This window comes from Arachis stenosperma, chromosome 3 (genome assembly GCF_014773155.1).
Source record: "Arachis stenosperma cultivar V10309 chromosome 3, arast.V10309.gnm1.PFL2, whole genome shotgun sequence".
Taxonomy (NCBI): domain Eukaryota; kingdom Viridiplantae; phylum Streptophyta; class Magnoliopsida; order Fabales; family Fabaceae; genus Arachis; species Arachis stenosperma.
In genome coordinates, this window is record NC_080379.1 from 6,254,518 (window position 1) to 6,269,264 (window position 14,747).

Genomic DNA, 14,747 nt, shown 5'->3' on the forward strand with positions numbered 1-14,747 from the left:
AGTCCCCTTTTCGCTTAATAACACTTGCTGACTTGTCAGACCAATTATGGAAACTTTTAGTCTTTTTATTTCATTATTGCACACAAGACTTTTTCTTTTGTCTCGTCCCTAGCCACGAGACTTTTCTTTTTGTCTCGTTACTTGGCACGAGATAATTTTAGTTTTTGCTCCTGTGTAGTAGAAACAGAAATGGAGTAGAGAAGAGAGGAAGATTGCACCCAGATATATCCTGGTTCGGCTGCTAAGTGCAGTGCAGCCTACATCCAGTCTCCATCACAAACATGATGGAATTTCACTATGATCAATCTGATTACAACTTGTAAAGTGCTAACCCAACTTACAAGGGGATTCCCACAGAATCATGAAACACAACATAGATGAACAAAGGAACTCTAAGACATCTATGGCTTTTTCTTTTAATTTTGCACTCTCTGCCTTTTTCCGCTCTATGGCTTTTTTATACAAACCTCACTGTTTGCCTTTTTCCATGAGACTCAAGACATGACAAAATTAAACAGAAAAATACTAAACAGAATACATTGAAGGAGAAGAGAAAACTGTTAGCTCAGGTAGCTCTGAGAACACTGTGCCTTGCACTCTCAAATTTTCTCCTTGCTTCAAACAGTGGCTGTTCTCTCCTTTTAAAGAAGAGGGAAGCCTCCACACTTGAAGCCAACACCCAAACCAACTTCTTCCTCCTTCAAAAATCAGAACAGGTTCGGCCACATAGAGAGAGAAGAGATAACCATGCAAAACCCAACATGCAATTGCCTCTAGTCCTTTCTTGATCATCACTCTTCATCAATCCGAGCGCTCCATCCTTGGCTTCCTCTCCAAGATGGATTTTTGGCCCTTGATGCTTCATGATGATGATGACTTCATCTGCTTCAATCTCTGCCTCAACCATTACTTCGCCACTCTAGCTACTTCCTGTGGTGGTTGAGCAGAATCAAAGACAAGCCATGCTTCAAGAATCTCACCTTGCTGGCCGAATCTTCTTCCTTCTTTTTGAGTATGAAGGATCCGAGATTAGCTCACCAAATCTAACCACATTTGGTGAAAATCTCAGCCACTACATACTTTTCTTTTTCTTTTTCGTGCCATCAACTCGATGGTCTTTATGCACGCAACTTCTTCTTTTTCTTTGTTGATGAGCATAGCGTCCATAGCTTCATGGACAAGGACCGAAGAAGAAACAAGAAAGAGATGAGAGAGAATAAACAACTTAGAAGAAAAGCAATTCAATGTGATAAACCACTTTATTGGTAAAAGTTGCTTTTACTTCCCTAGCTTAGAGTGGCGTGTAGTCATTATGGCCATCAATCAATTCAGCTGAACTTTTCTCTCTCGTATTTCCCATGCATTAATTAACAATGTAATAGATTTTGAAATCCATCACATAGTTAAAAGCTTGGATCCGTTGGAAGCATTTTGCTTTCATTTTATCTTGGTTTCGGACCAAGTTTGGAAGCATTCATCAACAATAAGATTTGGGCTTTGTAACATTAAAATTAAAACTGGCCCAACTAGTTAACATTTGCTTTCCTGATGAATTTTGTTTCGGATCAAGCAGGAAACTTTCATCAAAATTAACCATAGGCTTGGTTGTAACAATATTGAGCTTGGCCCATCAATATAAAAATTCAGCCACTCAATATAAAACATGCAGCAAGGCTGATTATTGGGTTTAAACCAGAAACTCATTTTTTGGCCTAATATAAAATCTGCACAACAAAATTATTAATTAAGTAAATATGAATTAAGATCAAATTAATAATTTTGTAATTAAATATTTTAATAATGTTTTTTCATCATCAAAATTAAGTAAGAGTTTTCCAAACTCATCAATCTCCCTCTTGATGACAAACATTATTAAAATTGAAATGGAAAGAAATTTAGAGATTGAGTAAAGAATACTCCCTTTGATTTTGAATTTCTCCCCCTTTCTAAATGTCACATGGCTCCCCCTTAATGTATGCTATTTTACCAAGAGAAGTACTAACCTGTAACATTTGAATCAAGCTTTAAGTAACAATGTTATTTAGCATATATATTCATGATGCTAAATGCTTGATTTATGAGCAGTTTTAAATTGATAATCAAAACTCATTTGATATCATAAATTGATTTTCTGCTCAAACTTACCACATCAACACAAGACAGAGTTGTTCAAAGAATTTCAAATATTTTCCGTCAAGTAATCAGAGTAAACAAAATTATTGTGATGAGAAAAATATTTGAAGCACACATGATCAAAACATGGCAGTTTTTATACTTTACACAATTTAAAGGAACTGCCAAACTTAAATCATTTTATCAAGGTAAGTGTTACGGTGGGTAACCGGAGATGGATGGGTTGGATGGCGTTGGTTGGCCCAAACGTATGAAGGAGGAGGCTTTCAGGTGGGTCTGTAACTCGGGGGCCTCCGTCCGACTTGTGCTCGTGAAAGAATGAGGGGTGGTACCTGCAAAGACACTCCGATGCCTAAGTTAGCGAGAGTGTGAGCAGGTCTAGAGAGTATTGGACTTAGAGATACCTGAGGGGTGTCAGTGTATTTATAGTGGTGAACCAATAACCACCGTTGGAGTAGTGCCACCTTTTTAGGGTGTTAACCGTCCCATTATCTTAGGGCGGTTAGGATATGGCTCTGGGAAGTGGTTAGAGAGATTCTAGGGGCAGTTACTCATTTGAATGAGTGTTTATCTGCCAGCTAACCCTCGTGCCCGACTTCTTTAGAGCAAGTCGTGATGAGGACCGACTTCATAGGACGAAGGTTGGTATTGGGTGAGGCTCAATCCGTGGGATTAGGCCTTTTGTTTGGACTTGAGCCTTTACTGTTGGGCCAGGGTATGAACAGTGCCCCTACTCGAGCCCAATTTTCTTTCCAAGATTTGGGTTCGAGTATTCTACTCGGGATCGTAGCCGACTTGTTAGAGGACCAACGTGATGGTCTGAAACCGACGTGACTTTCCGTGTCCTTTTGGTTCTGACAGTTACGTCTAATCAAGCGTCGTGTCCGTTAGGAATGTGCGTAGGGATTGATGGTCTTGGTAACGGTGCATTCTCATTAATGACTGCCCCGCTTTTACCATTATGCCCCTTGCATGTTTATAAATACTTTCCCTCTCCTTCATTTTTTCGTTTCTGCGATTTTTCAAATTTCCTCTTCATTCGTTCGTGCTGCACTCTTGTGTTTCGAAGACTTTCGCTTCTTCCAACCTTCATTTTTAGATAAAGGTTAGCTTTTTCTTCTTCTGTAACATGCCTTATATTTGCATGATTTTATTTTGTAGATAGATAGGTTGGTTTGTAGACTTTAGTTCCGTATTCCCTCCCTTTAGAGACCGTGTTTTTTATTTTTCTTTTCTTTTCCTTTATAGGTTTTTGTCGCCCTTTTTAAGAAAAGAAATGGCTTCCGTAGATGTTCTTTCTTAGTGGGTTGATGTCACGGTCCTAGGGGAGGAACCTTTGGTTGATACCGAGTTTATCACCCATCTTCGTACTCGCCACAGAATTTGTACCTCTGAGGAAGACGAGCCGAAGTATGAATTGGTGGTCCCGGGTCCAGAAGACCGGGTTTGTTTCGGGAGGGCCAATGAGGCGGCCCCTCATTTTTTCTTTATGTATGAATGTATGATCACCCGTTTGGGTGTTTTTCTTCCTTTTTCGAATTTTGAGATGTCTGTTTTGCACCACTGTCGAGTTGCCCCTACCCAGCTTCACCCCAACTCTTGGGATTTTTTGAAAATTTATTAATTTATTAGCCAGGCTTTGGAGTTTCCGACCTCTTTGAAGATTTTTTTTCTATCTTTTTCATATGACCAAACCCTTTAGTGGGCTAAACAATAAGCAACAGTGGGTGTCTTTCCGAGCCATACAAGGTCGGAGAGTTTTCACCCTTTTTGATGAATCTTTCCATGACTTCAAAAATTATTTTTTCAAAGTGCAAGCTGTAGAGGGTCACCACCCCTTTTTCCTGGATGATAATTCTTCTCCTCGCTTTCCTCTATATTGGCTGGAAGCCTCCCCCTGCGAGAAATATGGTCTGGACGACCTGGACGAAGTAGAAGCGGCCATTGTGGGGTTCCTCCGAGAAGTGTGGGGGAGGGCCCCATATTTGGACACTAAAAAGTTTCTCCAGGGGTCTCCGACCTTTGTCCAGGCACAGCTAGGTAGCTTTCATTTGTTTGTTAGATTTCCGACTTGTCTGATTGACTTTTCCGACTTGTCTTAACCTAGTATCTATTGTTTTTTCAGAGATGGCGAAGACAAATGCTCAAGAGTCTTATCAGAGAGTCCAGGAGGCCAGAGCAAGGTCCCGCGCCAGGACTGGTGGCGCCGGGGTGGTTATCTCTCCTCCTCCTCCTCCTCGGAACGTTGGGACTCCTTCCCAGCCCATTGTGATTTCTTATTCGGTTTCCTCTCAGCCACCCCCCTCCGCCCGACCTTCTCCTGAGCCAGAGAAGAAGAAGCGCAAGACCTTAGAGTCTGGCTCTTCCGAGGTTAAGGCGGATGCTCTTGTATTCGTCCGAAAGAACATCTAGCCCCATGTTCGCATAAGCATGGATGATGTTTCTGTTCGAAGCCACCTTACCACTCTGGTTAAGGAGAGTCTCAAGGCGGCGGGGGTTTGCGGCAAACTCTTAGATATTTTTGAGAAGGCTCCCCTCAGCTCTTTGGGAATGACCTCGAGGGTCGAAGAGCTGGAAGGGAGGCTTCTTATGTTTCAAGAGCATGAGAGGGAGTTGAAGGAGGAAGTCGCCAAGTTGTAGGAGGAGAGAGATAACCTCCGGGAAAAGGAGAGGAAGTTGCAAGCCCAATGCAACATAGAGATGGACTTGAGGAAAACAGCGCAGGCCAGCTATCAAAGTTTATTTGAAGATCTTGTGTCTGTGAAGAATGATCTGCTGAATTCTCGGAAGGCCTATACCGAGTTGGAGGACTCTATTGCTGATGGTGCCGAGGAGGCTTGGAGGATTTTTAAGGAGAAGGTCGGAGTCATTGCTCCTGACTTAGACCTTTCTCCTTTAGATCCGGACAAAGTCGTCATTGATGGTGCTATTGTGGATCCTCCTGCCCCCGTAATCGTTTTCGAGTCAGAATTGAAGACTCGGGGGCAGAGGATTATTGAGTCCCCTCCTCGTCCTAAGGACGCTCTGAGCTCTTCTATCGTTCCTCCGACTTCCTCTTCATCTCCTATGGATGCCTCTCTTCTCGGTCCTGGTGGCGCTCTTCCTGACTCTGGTGGTGGTGATCCGTCTACTCCTCTGCAGAAATAACTTTATATGGCTATATGGGGGCCCGGCCTGTGGGTCCCCCTTTTTTAAGCTCTTTATATCTGTTTGTTGGTGGTGACGTTTGTTGAACAATTTCTTTTGGCCTTTTAGGGCCGTAAACAAAATGTTTAAAAATACCCTTTCTTAATAAGGGTTTAAATTAACAAAATAAATACCCTTTTTTGGATAAGGATTTAAGTTACCCTATGCGTGCATGCTTTTCTGATTTTGATTTTTCGAAGTCCCCTTGATCTTTTACTAAAAACCTTTCCTTTGACTTGTCTGTTTTTCTGAGCCTTTTTGTTTTAAGGACTTTAGGACAGCCTTTAAGCTTTTTCCTAGGTTTTCTCAATCTCTTTTTTGTTATTCCTTATACTCAACTTTGTTTTATTGAGTTCTTATGACTTAGGTTATTTTTTGCGATTCGTTTTCTTTTCTACTCGGTTTTTCCTTTCGACTTATGAGTCGAGATGTCTCCGAGTTTCTCACGATCAAATTTTATAACCTCTTTACACCGACTTGTACCTCGTCGTTTTATCCTGACGACCATCTAGGTTGGTTCATGGGATTTTCACGTTTTGTCGAGCTTAAGTCGGCGCGTTTCGTAGAAAGACTTAGAAAATAGAAAGGAGTTTATAAGAGATATTGTAAATGAAAAAAGATCTTTATTGATTGGGGAGGTACCTTCTTGCTACTAAGGGTTTTTAATAGCCTATTTTCCCTTAGCCTCTACTATGATGCCTCGTTAAAAACCCTTCTCCAGAAAAAACCCTTTGATTTTGGGAAAAAATCATGAAGTTGGAAAAAGAGTACATCAGGGAGTAGAGTTCGCTTTTTAACTGTAGTACCTTTTCATATTACAAGCATGCCACGACCTTGGAAACTCGGTGCCGTTCAGGTCGGTCACTTTATAATAACCTTTTCCTAAGACCTCATTGACTTTGTATGGTCCCTTCCAATTAGCAGCGAGTTTTCCTTCCCCTGATTTGTTGACTCCAATGTCGTTTCTGATCAAGACCAAGTCATTCGGGGCGAAGGTTCTTCGAATGACTTTTTTGTTGTACCTTGTAGTCATCCTTTGTTTCAATGCTGCTTCTCTTATCTGGGCTTCTTCTCGGACTTCGGGGAGTAAATTGAGCTCCTCTTTGTGCCCTTGTATGTTTCCGATTTCGTCATGGAGAATCACCCTTGGGCTTTGTTCATTGATCTCTATGGGTATCATTGCCTCTACGCCATAGACTAGTCGGAAGGGCGTTTCTCCAGTGGCGGATTGGGGCGTTGTCCTGTAAGCCCATAGCACTTGTGGGAGCTCCTCAGCCCAGGCTCATTTTGCCTCTTGTAATCTTTTCTTTAGCCCTGCCAGTATGACTTTGTTGGCTACCTCGGCTTGCCCATTGGCTTGCGGGTGCTCCACCGAGGTGAACTGGTGTTTGATTTTCATACTGGCTACTAGGCTTCTGAAGGTAGAATCGGTGAATTGGGTTCCACTGTCTGTGGTAATGGAATAAGGTATCCCATATCTTGTGATGATATTTTTGTAGAGGAACCTCCGAATTCTTTGAGCAGTGATGGTGGCCAATGGTTCTACTTCTATCCACTTTGTGAAGTAATCTATTCCCACGATCAGGTATTCGACTTGTCCTGGTGCTTGGGGAAAAGGACCTAACAAATCCATTCCCCATTTTGCAAAGGGCCATGGAGAAGTGATACTGATGAGCTCCTCTGGGGGAGCCACGTGGAAATTTGCGTGCATCTGACATGATTGGCACTTTTTCACAAATTCTGTGGCATCTTTCTGCAAGGTCGGCCTTTAGAATCCAGCTCGGATCACTTTCCTGGCTAGTGACCTTGCTCCGAGATGATTTCCGCATATTCCACTGTGGACTTCCTCTAACACCTCGGTGGTTCTTGAGGTCGGTACGCACTTTAACAATGGCATTGATATCCCCCTTCTGTAGAGAATATTTCTCACCAAAGTGTAATGTTGTGCTTCCCTCCGGATTTTCCTGGCTTTTTTTTTCCTCTTTTGGAAGGATGTCAAATTTTATGTATTCGACCAAGGGGTTCATCCATCCGAGGTTTAATCCGACCACTTCAAAGACTTCTTGTTTGTCTTCTACTTTTATCACTGAGGGTTCCTGGAGAGTTTCTTGGATCAGGCTTCTGTTATTTCCTCCTGGCTTGGTACTTGCTAACTTGGATAGGGCGTCTGCTCTGCTGTTTAGATCCCGAGTTATGTGTTTAACCTCGGTTTCTGCAAAGCACCCAAGGTGCTCCAGAGTTTTCTCCAAGTACCTCTTCATATTTGGGTCCTTTGCCTGATACTCTCCACTTATCTGGGAGGTCATCACTTGTGAGTTGCTGTATATCATCACCTTTGTAGCACCGACTTCTTCTGCCAGCTTCAATCCAGCAATCAAGGCTTCATACTCTGCCTGATTATTTGAAGCTGGGAATTCAAATTTTAGGGAAACCTCTATCTGGGTTCCTCTTTCATCTACCAATATTATGCCTGCACCACTTCCTGTTTTGTTGGAGGATCCATCTACATAGAGTTCCCATGTAGTTGGTTTTTCCTCCTGATCCCCTGCGTATTCTGCAACGAAGTCGGCGAGGCATTGGGCTTTAATCGCCGTCCGAGTTTCATATCTTAAGTCGAACTCGGAGAGCTCTATTGCCCATTGAACCATTCTCCCTGCAACATCCGTCTTTTGGAGGATTTGCTTCATGGGTTGGTTCGTACGGACTCTTATTGTGTGAGCTTGAAAGTAAGGCCGTAGCCTTCGTGAGGCTACTACTAAGGAGTAGGCAAACTTCTCTAGTTTATGATACCTTAGCTCAGGGCCTTGTAGAACTTTACTGATGAAATATACTGGGTGTTGGCCGACCTCGTCTTCTCTTATCAGGGCTGATGAGACAACCTTGTCTGCTACAGATAAGTATAGGACGAGGTCTTTCCCAGCTACGGGTCGGGTCAGAATAGGAGGTTGGCTTAAGAACTTTTTGAACTTTTGGAACGCCTCCCCGCATTCAGGGATCCATTCAAACTGACATCCCTTTCTTAATAAGGAGAACAGTGGAAGGGATTTTAGTGCTGATCCTGCCAAGAATCTGGAGAGGGCTGCAAGTCGGCCATTCAGCTTTTCGACCTCTCTCAAACAAGTCGGGCTTTTCATTTCCAGGATAGCTCTACACTTATTGGGATTGGCTTCGATCCCCCTTTGTGTTAGCATAAACCCTAGAAATTTCTCTGCTTCCACCGTGAAGGCGCACTTTGCGGGATTTAGTCTCATCCCGTGCAGCCTTATGTGTCAAAGACTTGTGAAAGGTCTGACAAGAGGTCGACTTCCTTCTTGGTTTTTACCAACATGTCGTCGACGTATACTTCCATTAGGCTCCCAAGATGAGAGGCAAATACCTTATTCATCAACCTCTGGTATGTGGCCCCTGCATTTTTCAATCCAAATGGCATGACCACGTAGCAGAAATTAGCTCTGGGTGTGATGAATGATGTCTTTTCCTGGTCTGGCTCGTACATCGGGATTTCGTTATACCCCGAGTAGGCATCCATGAACGACAAGTATTGATACCCCGAGCTGGAGTCTACTAGGGTATCGATGTTTGGTAGCGGATGAGGGTCCTTGGGACAGGCCTTATTTAGATCGGTATAGTCGACACACATTCTCCATTTGTCATTTTGTTTTTTGACTAGCACTACATTGGCTAGCCATGTTGGCTACTTGACTTCTCTGATGAAGCCAGCTTCCAGGAGCGCCTGTACTTGCTCTTCTACTATTAGTGCTCGTTCTGGGCCGAGCTTGCGTCTTCTTTGTTGTATAGGTCGGGATCCCGGATAGACCGAGAGCCTATGGGACATGAGCTCGGGATCTATCCCAGGCATGTCGGAGGCCAGGCGAAGAGATTGGAGTTATCTCTTAGGATCTTAGTCAACCCATGTTTTAGGGTTTCTCCTAGGTTGGCTCCTATGTGAGTATTTTTTCCTTCCTCTTCGCCGACCTGTATCTCCTCGGTTTTTCCTCCCAGCTGAGGTCGCAGCTCTTCTCTAGCCCTTGCACCACCGAGCTCTATTGTGTGAACTGACAAACCCCGTTTTGACGGTTTATCTTATATTGATTTTAGGGGATTTTAATACCTTTTACCCTCATTTATCCATTGAAATAGCATGGTTTTGTGATTGTCTCCTTATTTGTGCTTAGATGTGAAAACGTGCTTTTCAACCCTTAATTTGATGGTTTTAATCTCCCTTTGATTTCACTAGATGCCTTGATATGTTTGTTAGTGATTTTAGATTGAAAAGGCTAGGAATGGATCAAAGGAGTGAAGAGGGAAAGCATGCAAAGTGGAGAAATCATGAAAAGTCAAAGAAGTTGAACTCGCCCATGGACGCGCGCGCGCACCTGGCGCTTGCGCGCACCTGCGAATTACCCCATGGACGCGTACGCGTGATGTGCGCGTACGCGTCGGTGTTGGTTTATGATTTTTTAATGAAAACGTGGCCAACGAATTCTGAAGGGTTGTGGGGCCCAATCCTAACCAACTTTGGCGCCAAAGATGCTATTTAAAGCCAAGGATTGAAGAGCAAAGGGGATCCCATTCATTTTCCACACATTAGGATTAGTTTAGAAGTAGTTTCTAGAGAGAGAAGCTCTCACTTCTCTCTAGAATTAGGATTAGGATTAGGTTTAGTTCTTAGATCTAGATTTTAATCTTTGCTTTCTTCTACTTCTACATTTCAATTCCTTGTTGTTACATTCATCTTCCTCTATTCTTTTCTTGTAATTTCCTTTATGTTGTTCTCATACTTTGTTGTAGATCTACTTTTGTTCCTTCCTTTCTCTTTCAATTCAATTCAAGGTAATTCATAATAATTGTGTTCATTTAATTTGTTGTTGTTTAATTCTTTGCAATTGAGTAGTGTAGATTTACTTTTCTTGCAATCTTACTATACTTTTCTTTTATGCCTCCCAAGTGTTTGATGAAATGCTTGGTTGGATTTTAGAGTAGAATTTTATACTCTTGGCTTGGAAAGGTAACTTAGGAACTCTTGAGTTACTAGTGTCCAAGTGATTGATGATTGGAAGCCATTTACTCTAGTTCTCACTAATTGAATTAGTGGAGAGTTAGCACTTATGGACTAGGATTGATATAGCTCATTTGACTTTCCTTTACTACTAGTTAGAGGATGATTTAATGAGATTAATCCTTGCCAATTCTCATATTGTGGTTAGTGATTAGGATAGAGATCCTTGACCACCAACCCTTGCCAAGACCTTTTTAGGCCTTAGTTTACTTTCTTGCCATTTATCTTTCATGCTTCATATCAAAACCCCAAAATAACTCACAACCAATAACAAGACACTCTATTGTAATTCCTGTAAATCATGTTGCTTGTATGTGAAATTTATATTCATAGGTTTTGATGAATGACAAACCAACAAACGACATGAAAGACAAACCAACAAACAACTTGAATGAACAAGCATGATTGAAAGATCAACCAACATTCAACGTTGAGGAATGAAGAGTTGAAAGCAACACAACAACAACAAGAAACTCAAGTCCACAACATTTGAAGACAAGTATAGTGTCTTAGGACTTAGGTAACTTCTTGTTAAGAACCAATTGCTAAATCTCTCAACACACACTCACAAAATGTTTTGATGCACATCTTGCAATTCGATGCTAGCCAAATGGTTTAAAAACTTGTTTTCAAAGGTACAAAAGCATAGGAATTGACTCCAACAAGTTTGAGATCAATCCTAAGCATTTTGAAGTGATTTTAAGCCATTCTTTAAGGTTTGCATCGATGCACACTCATCTTGCATCGATGCAAAGCATGCAACGACTTGTTGCATCGATGCAAAGATGTTTGCATCGATGCAACCTAGCTGAAAATTCAAATTTCAGCGTCAAAGACACATTTGCATCGATGCAAAGTGTTATGCATCGATGCAAATAATTCAAAAACATAAAAACGGCTAGTTTTGACATAAAGGCTCCATCCCATTAATTCCCCAACGTTTCTAAGGTTTGGGGAATCTATAAATGGATGGATTGAAGCCTTATTTCACATTTTTTGAGTATTTGGAAACTATCTTGTTCATATTCTTTCATTCTACACATTTTTTAAAGTGATATAATACACAATTTGAGAGAGCAATATCAATTGGTTCAATAGTGCTAAACTTGTAATCATACACTCTTCTAGAGAGTACTCATTTCATCTCAACAATTCTTTGAGAATTGTTTTCTTGTACACCTTGTAAATTGGAGTGTGATCTCCAAGGTTGAGTCAAGAGTTATAAACACTATAGTCGGTGAGGATACCAAAGAGGTATACTAAGTACTCAAGGCAAATCTTAGAAAAGGTATCTCTAAGTGGAGTGGGTTAGTATACGAGTGGTGATCATATACCGTGAGGTGTTAGAAACTAAGGACTCGGATTGTAAAAGGTTTTGCGCGAGCACCTTGAAGCTTGGCTATAGTGGAACTTCTCAATTGCGATTGAGAAAGAAAGTGGACGTAGGACAAGGATTGTGCCGAACCACTCTAAATAGCGTTTGCATTTCTCCAAACTCATCTCTTCAATATTATTGTCTTTTACCTTTGAGCAAATAAATTGTGATCGAAAAGTAGCTTCGTAAGTACTTAAGGAGTGGCTTAAGTCCGATTGGTGAAAAGCTTGATCAATTTATTTGAGTTGGTGTCTATTGGAAAGTAAAAGCTCCTTATAAATGCTTAGCAATTGAGTTAAGCTCTTGGAAAAATACTAGTACAATAACACTTTTGTATATTGTCTTTAACTTTCGTAAAAAGATTCATTGTTATTGCAATACTCAATTCACCCCCCTCTTGAGTAATTGTGCATAGGTTCTACAAGTGGTATCAGAGCTTAACCCTTTGAAAGACTTAACCGTTTAAGGGAAAAGATCATGGCAAGCACAGGCTTTAACAACAACAACACTAGCGAAGGTAACTCAACCGTTAGACCTCCTCTTTTCAGCGGAACAAATTACTCTTATTGGAAAAATAAGATGAGAATTTGGATCCGTTCTCAAGATGTGAGAATTTGGAAAGTGATTGAAAATGGAAATCACATTCCAACAAAGACAACAAGCGCTAAAGAAGGAGAAGTCTCCGTCTCAAAGCAAGTACTGAAAGGAGAAGATGAATATAGTGACGATGATTGGAAGAAAGTGGCAATGAATGATAAAGCCATCAACTTCATTCATTGTGCACTTAACGAGCATGATTATATGAAGATCTCTACATGTGAAACCGCTAAAGAGATTTGGGATAAACTCCAAATCACTTACGAAGGAACCGACCACGTTAAAGAATCAAAGGTATTTATGTTGGTTCATGAATGGGAAAATTTTAAAATGAAAGATGAAGAGAGCATTGAAGAAGCTCTTGAAAGACTCTCCAAGATCTTCAACAATCTAAGCATGCTTGGCACAAAATACAATGATAAACAAATTGTGACCAAGGTGCTTACAAGCCTTACACCAAAAATGGAACTCCAAAGTGAACGCCATTGTGGAAGGAAGGCTCTATGATCAACTTACATTTGATCAACTACGAGGTAATCTACTCACCTATGAAATGACTATGCTAAATAGACAAAAAGGTGAAGAAAGCAAGAAGAAAAGTCTCGCCCTTAAAACAACTTCACTGCAAGAAGAGAGTGATGATAATGAAGAAGAAGGAGATGAAGAATTTGCACTCTTATTAAAAAGATTCAATAAGTTTGCAATGAAGAAAAACTTCAAGAGCAAAACAAAGGTACCAAAATGCTATGAGTGTGGAGAAGTTGGACACATCAAACCCAATTGTCCAAAACTTCAAAAGGAGGACAAAAACAAGAAATTTAAGAAGAAGGAGAAAGCATACATATCATGGGAGAACGAGGATGAATCCGACTCCGATGACGACGAGGTTGCAAATCTTTGCTTAATGGCAAGCGAAGAAAAGGTTAGTGATGACAACTCCACTTCTTTTAATTTACAAGATGAATATGATGCCTTACTTGAGGTGTACACAAAACTTACCCAAGATTATTCTCTCCTAAAGAAAAAGAATATGGAACTTTTAAAACAAAATGAGATGTTGAAAAACGAGAATATCAATCTTGGAAAAGATAAGTGTAGCACAAGTAGTGATCCATACAAATCTTGTAAAATGCATGAAAATGAAATTACAAATCTTAAGAACACTTTAGCTAAGTTCAATGAATCTTCAAAGAACTTAGATAAAATGTTGAAAAACCAAAAGCATGTTCATAATAAGGAAGGTTTGGGTTTTGAAAAAGGAAAATTTAAAAATGCTAAAACTCCTATTAGGCAACCGCAAGCCCAAAAGGTAAGCATGCCTAAAAGGAATGAAGCCTTTAAACATCCTCCTCAACATGCTTCATTTAGAAATTATAATCACAATGCATATAGATCAAAAAATGTTGCATTTAGGAAACAACCTAGGCAACCATTTAGAAACATGCATAGGATGCATAATCCAAATGTCATATGTCATTATTGTAATAAAGTAGGTCATATAGCACCCGTATGCTTTACTAGAATTAAACATATAAACTTTCGTAGTCAAGATACGAGATGGGCACCTTATGGGCATTATGCTCATACTAACCATCAAGGACCCAAATTCACTTGGGTACCTAAATCCCAATTTTAATTATTTTGTAGGTACGTGTTGGAGCTAAGGATACAAATTGGTATGTTGATAGTGGATGCTCCAAACACATGACCGGCGATGAATCAAAGTTCACCGCAATAGAGCCTACAAACGGAGGAAACGTGATCTATGGAGACAACAACACCGGCAAAGTAATCGGCGTTGGAAAAGTTGGTAAAAATCCTTCTACCTCCATAGATAATGTTATACTTGTCAAAGGTCTCAAACATAATCTCATTAGTGTTAGCCAACTTTGTGACAAAGGAAACTTAGTCACCTTTGATTCAAAATGTTGTTTGATAAAAAGGCAAGACACTAATGAAATTGTGCTAATTGGGCACCGTGTTGACAATGTATACATGATTAATCTAAATGAAGTTTCCTCAAATGATGTGAAATGCCTTGTTAGTAAAAATGATGAAACTTGGTTATGGCATCGTAGAGTAGCTCATGCTAACATGGACCATCTTAACAAGTTGGTCTCTAAAGAGTTAGTAATTGGCTTACCAAAACTACGTTTTGAAAAAGACGTCCTTTGCGACGCATGTCAAAAGGGAAAACAAGTAAAGGCCTCTTTTAAATCCAAAAACATTGTTTCAACAACAAGGCCATTACAACTTTTGCACATGGATTTATTTGGTCCTTCTAGGACTATGAGTTTTGGTGGCAATTACTATGCTTTAGTTATTGTTGATGATTACTCTCGATTTACATGGACCTTGTTCCTAGCAAACAAGAGTGATGCATTTCGAGCATTCAAA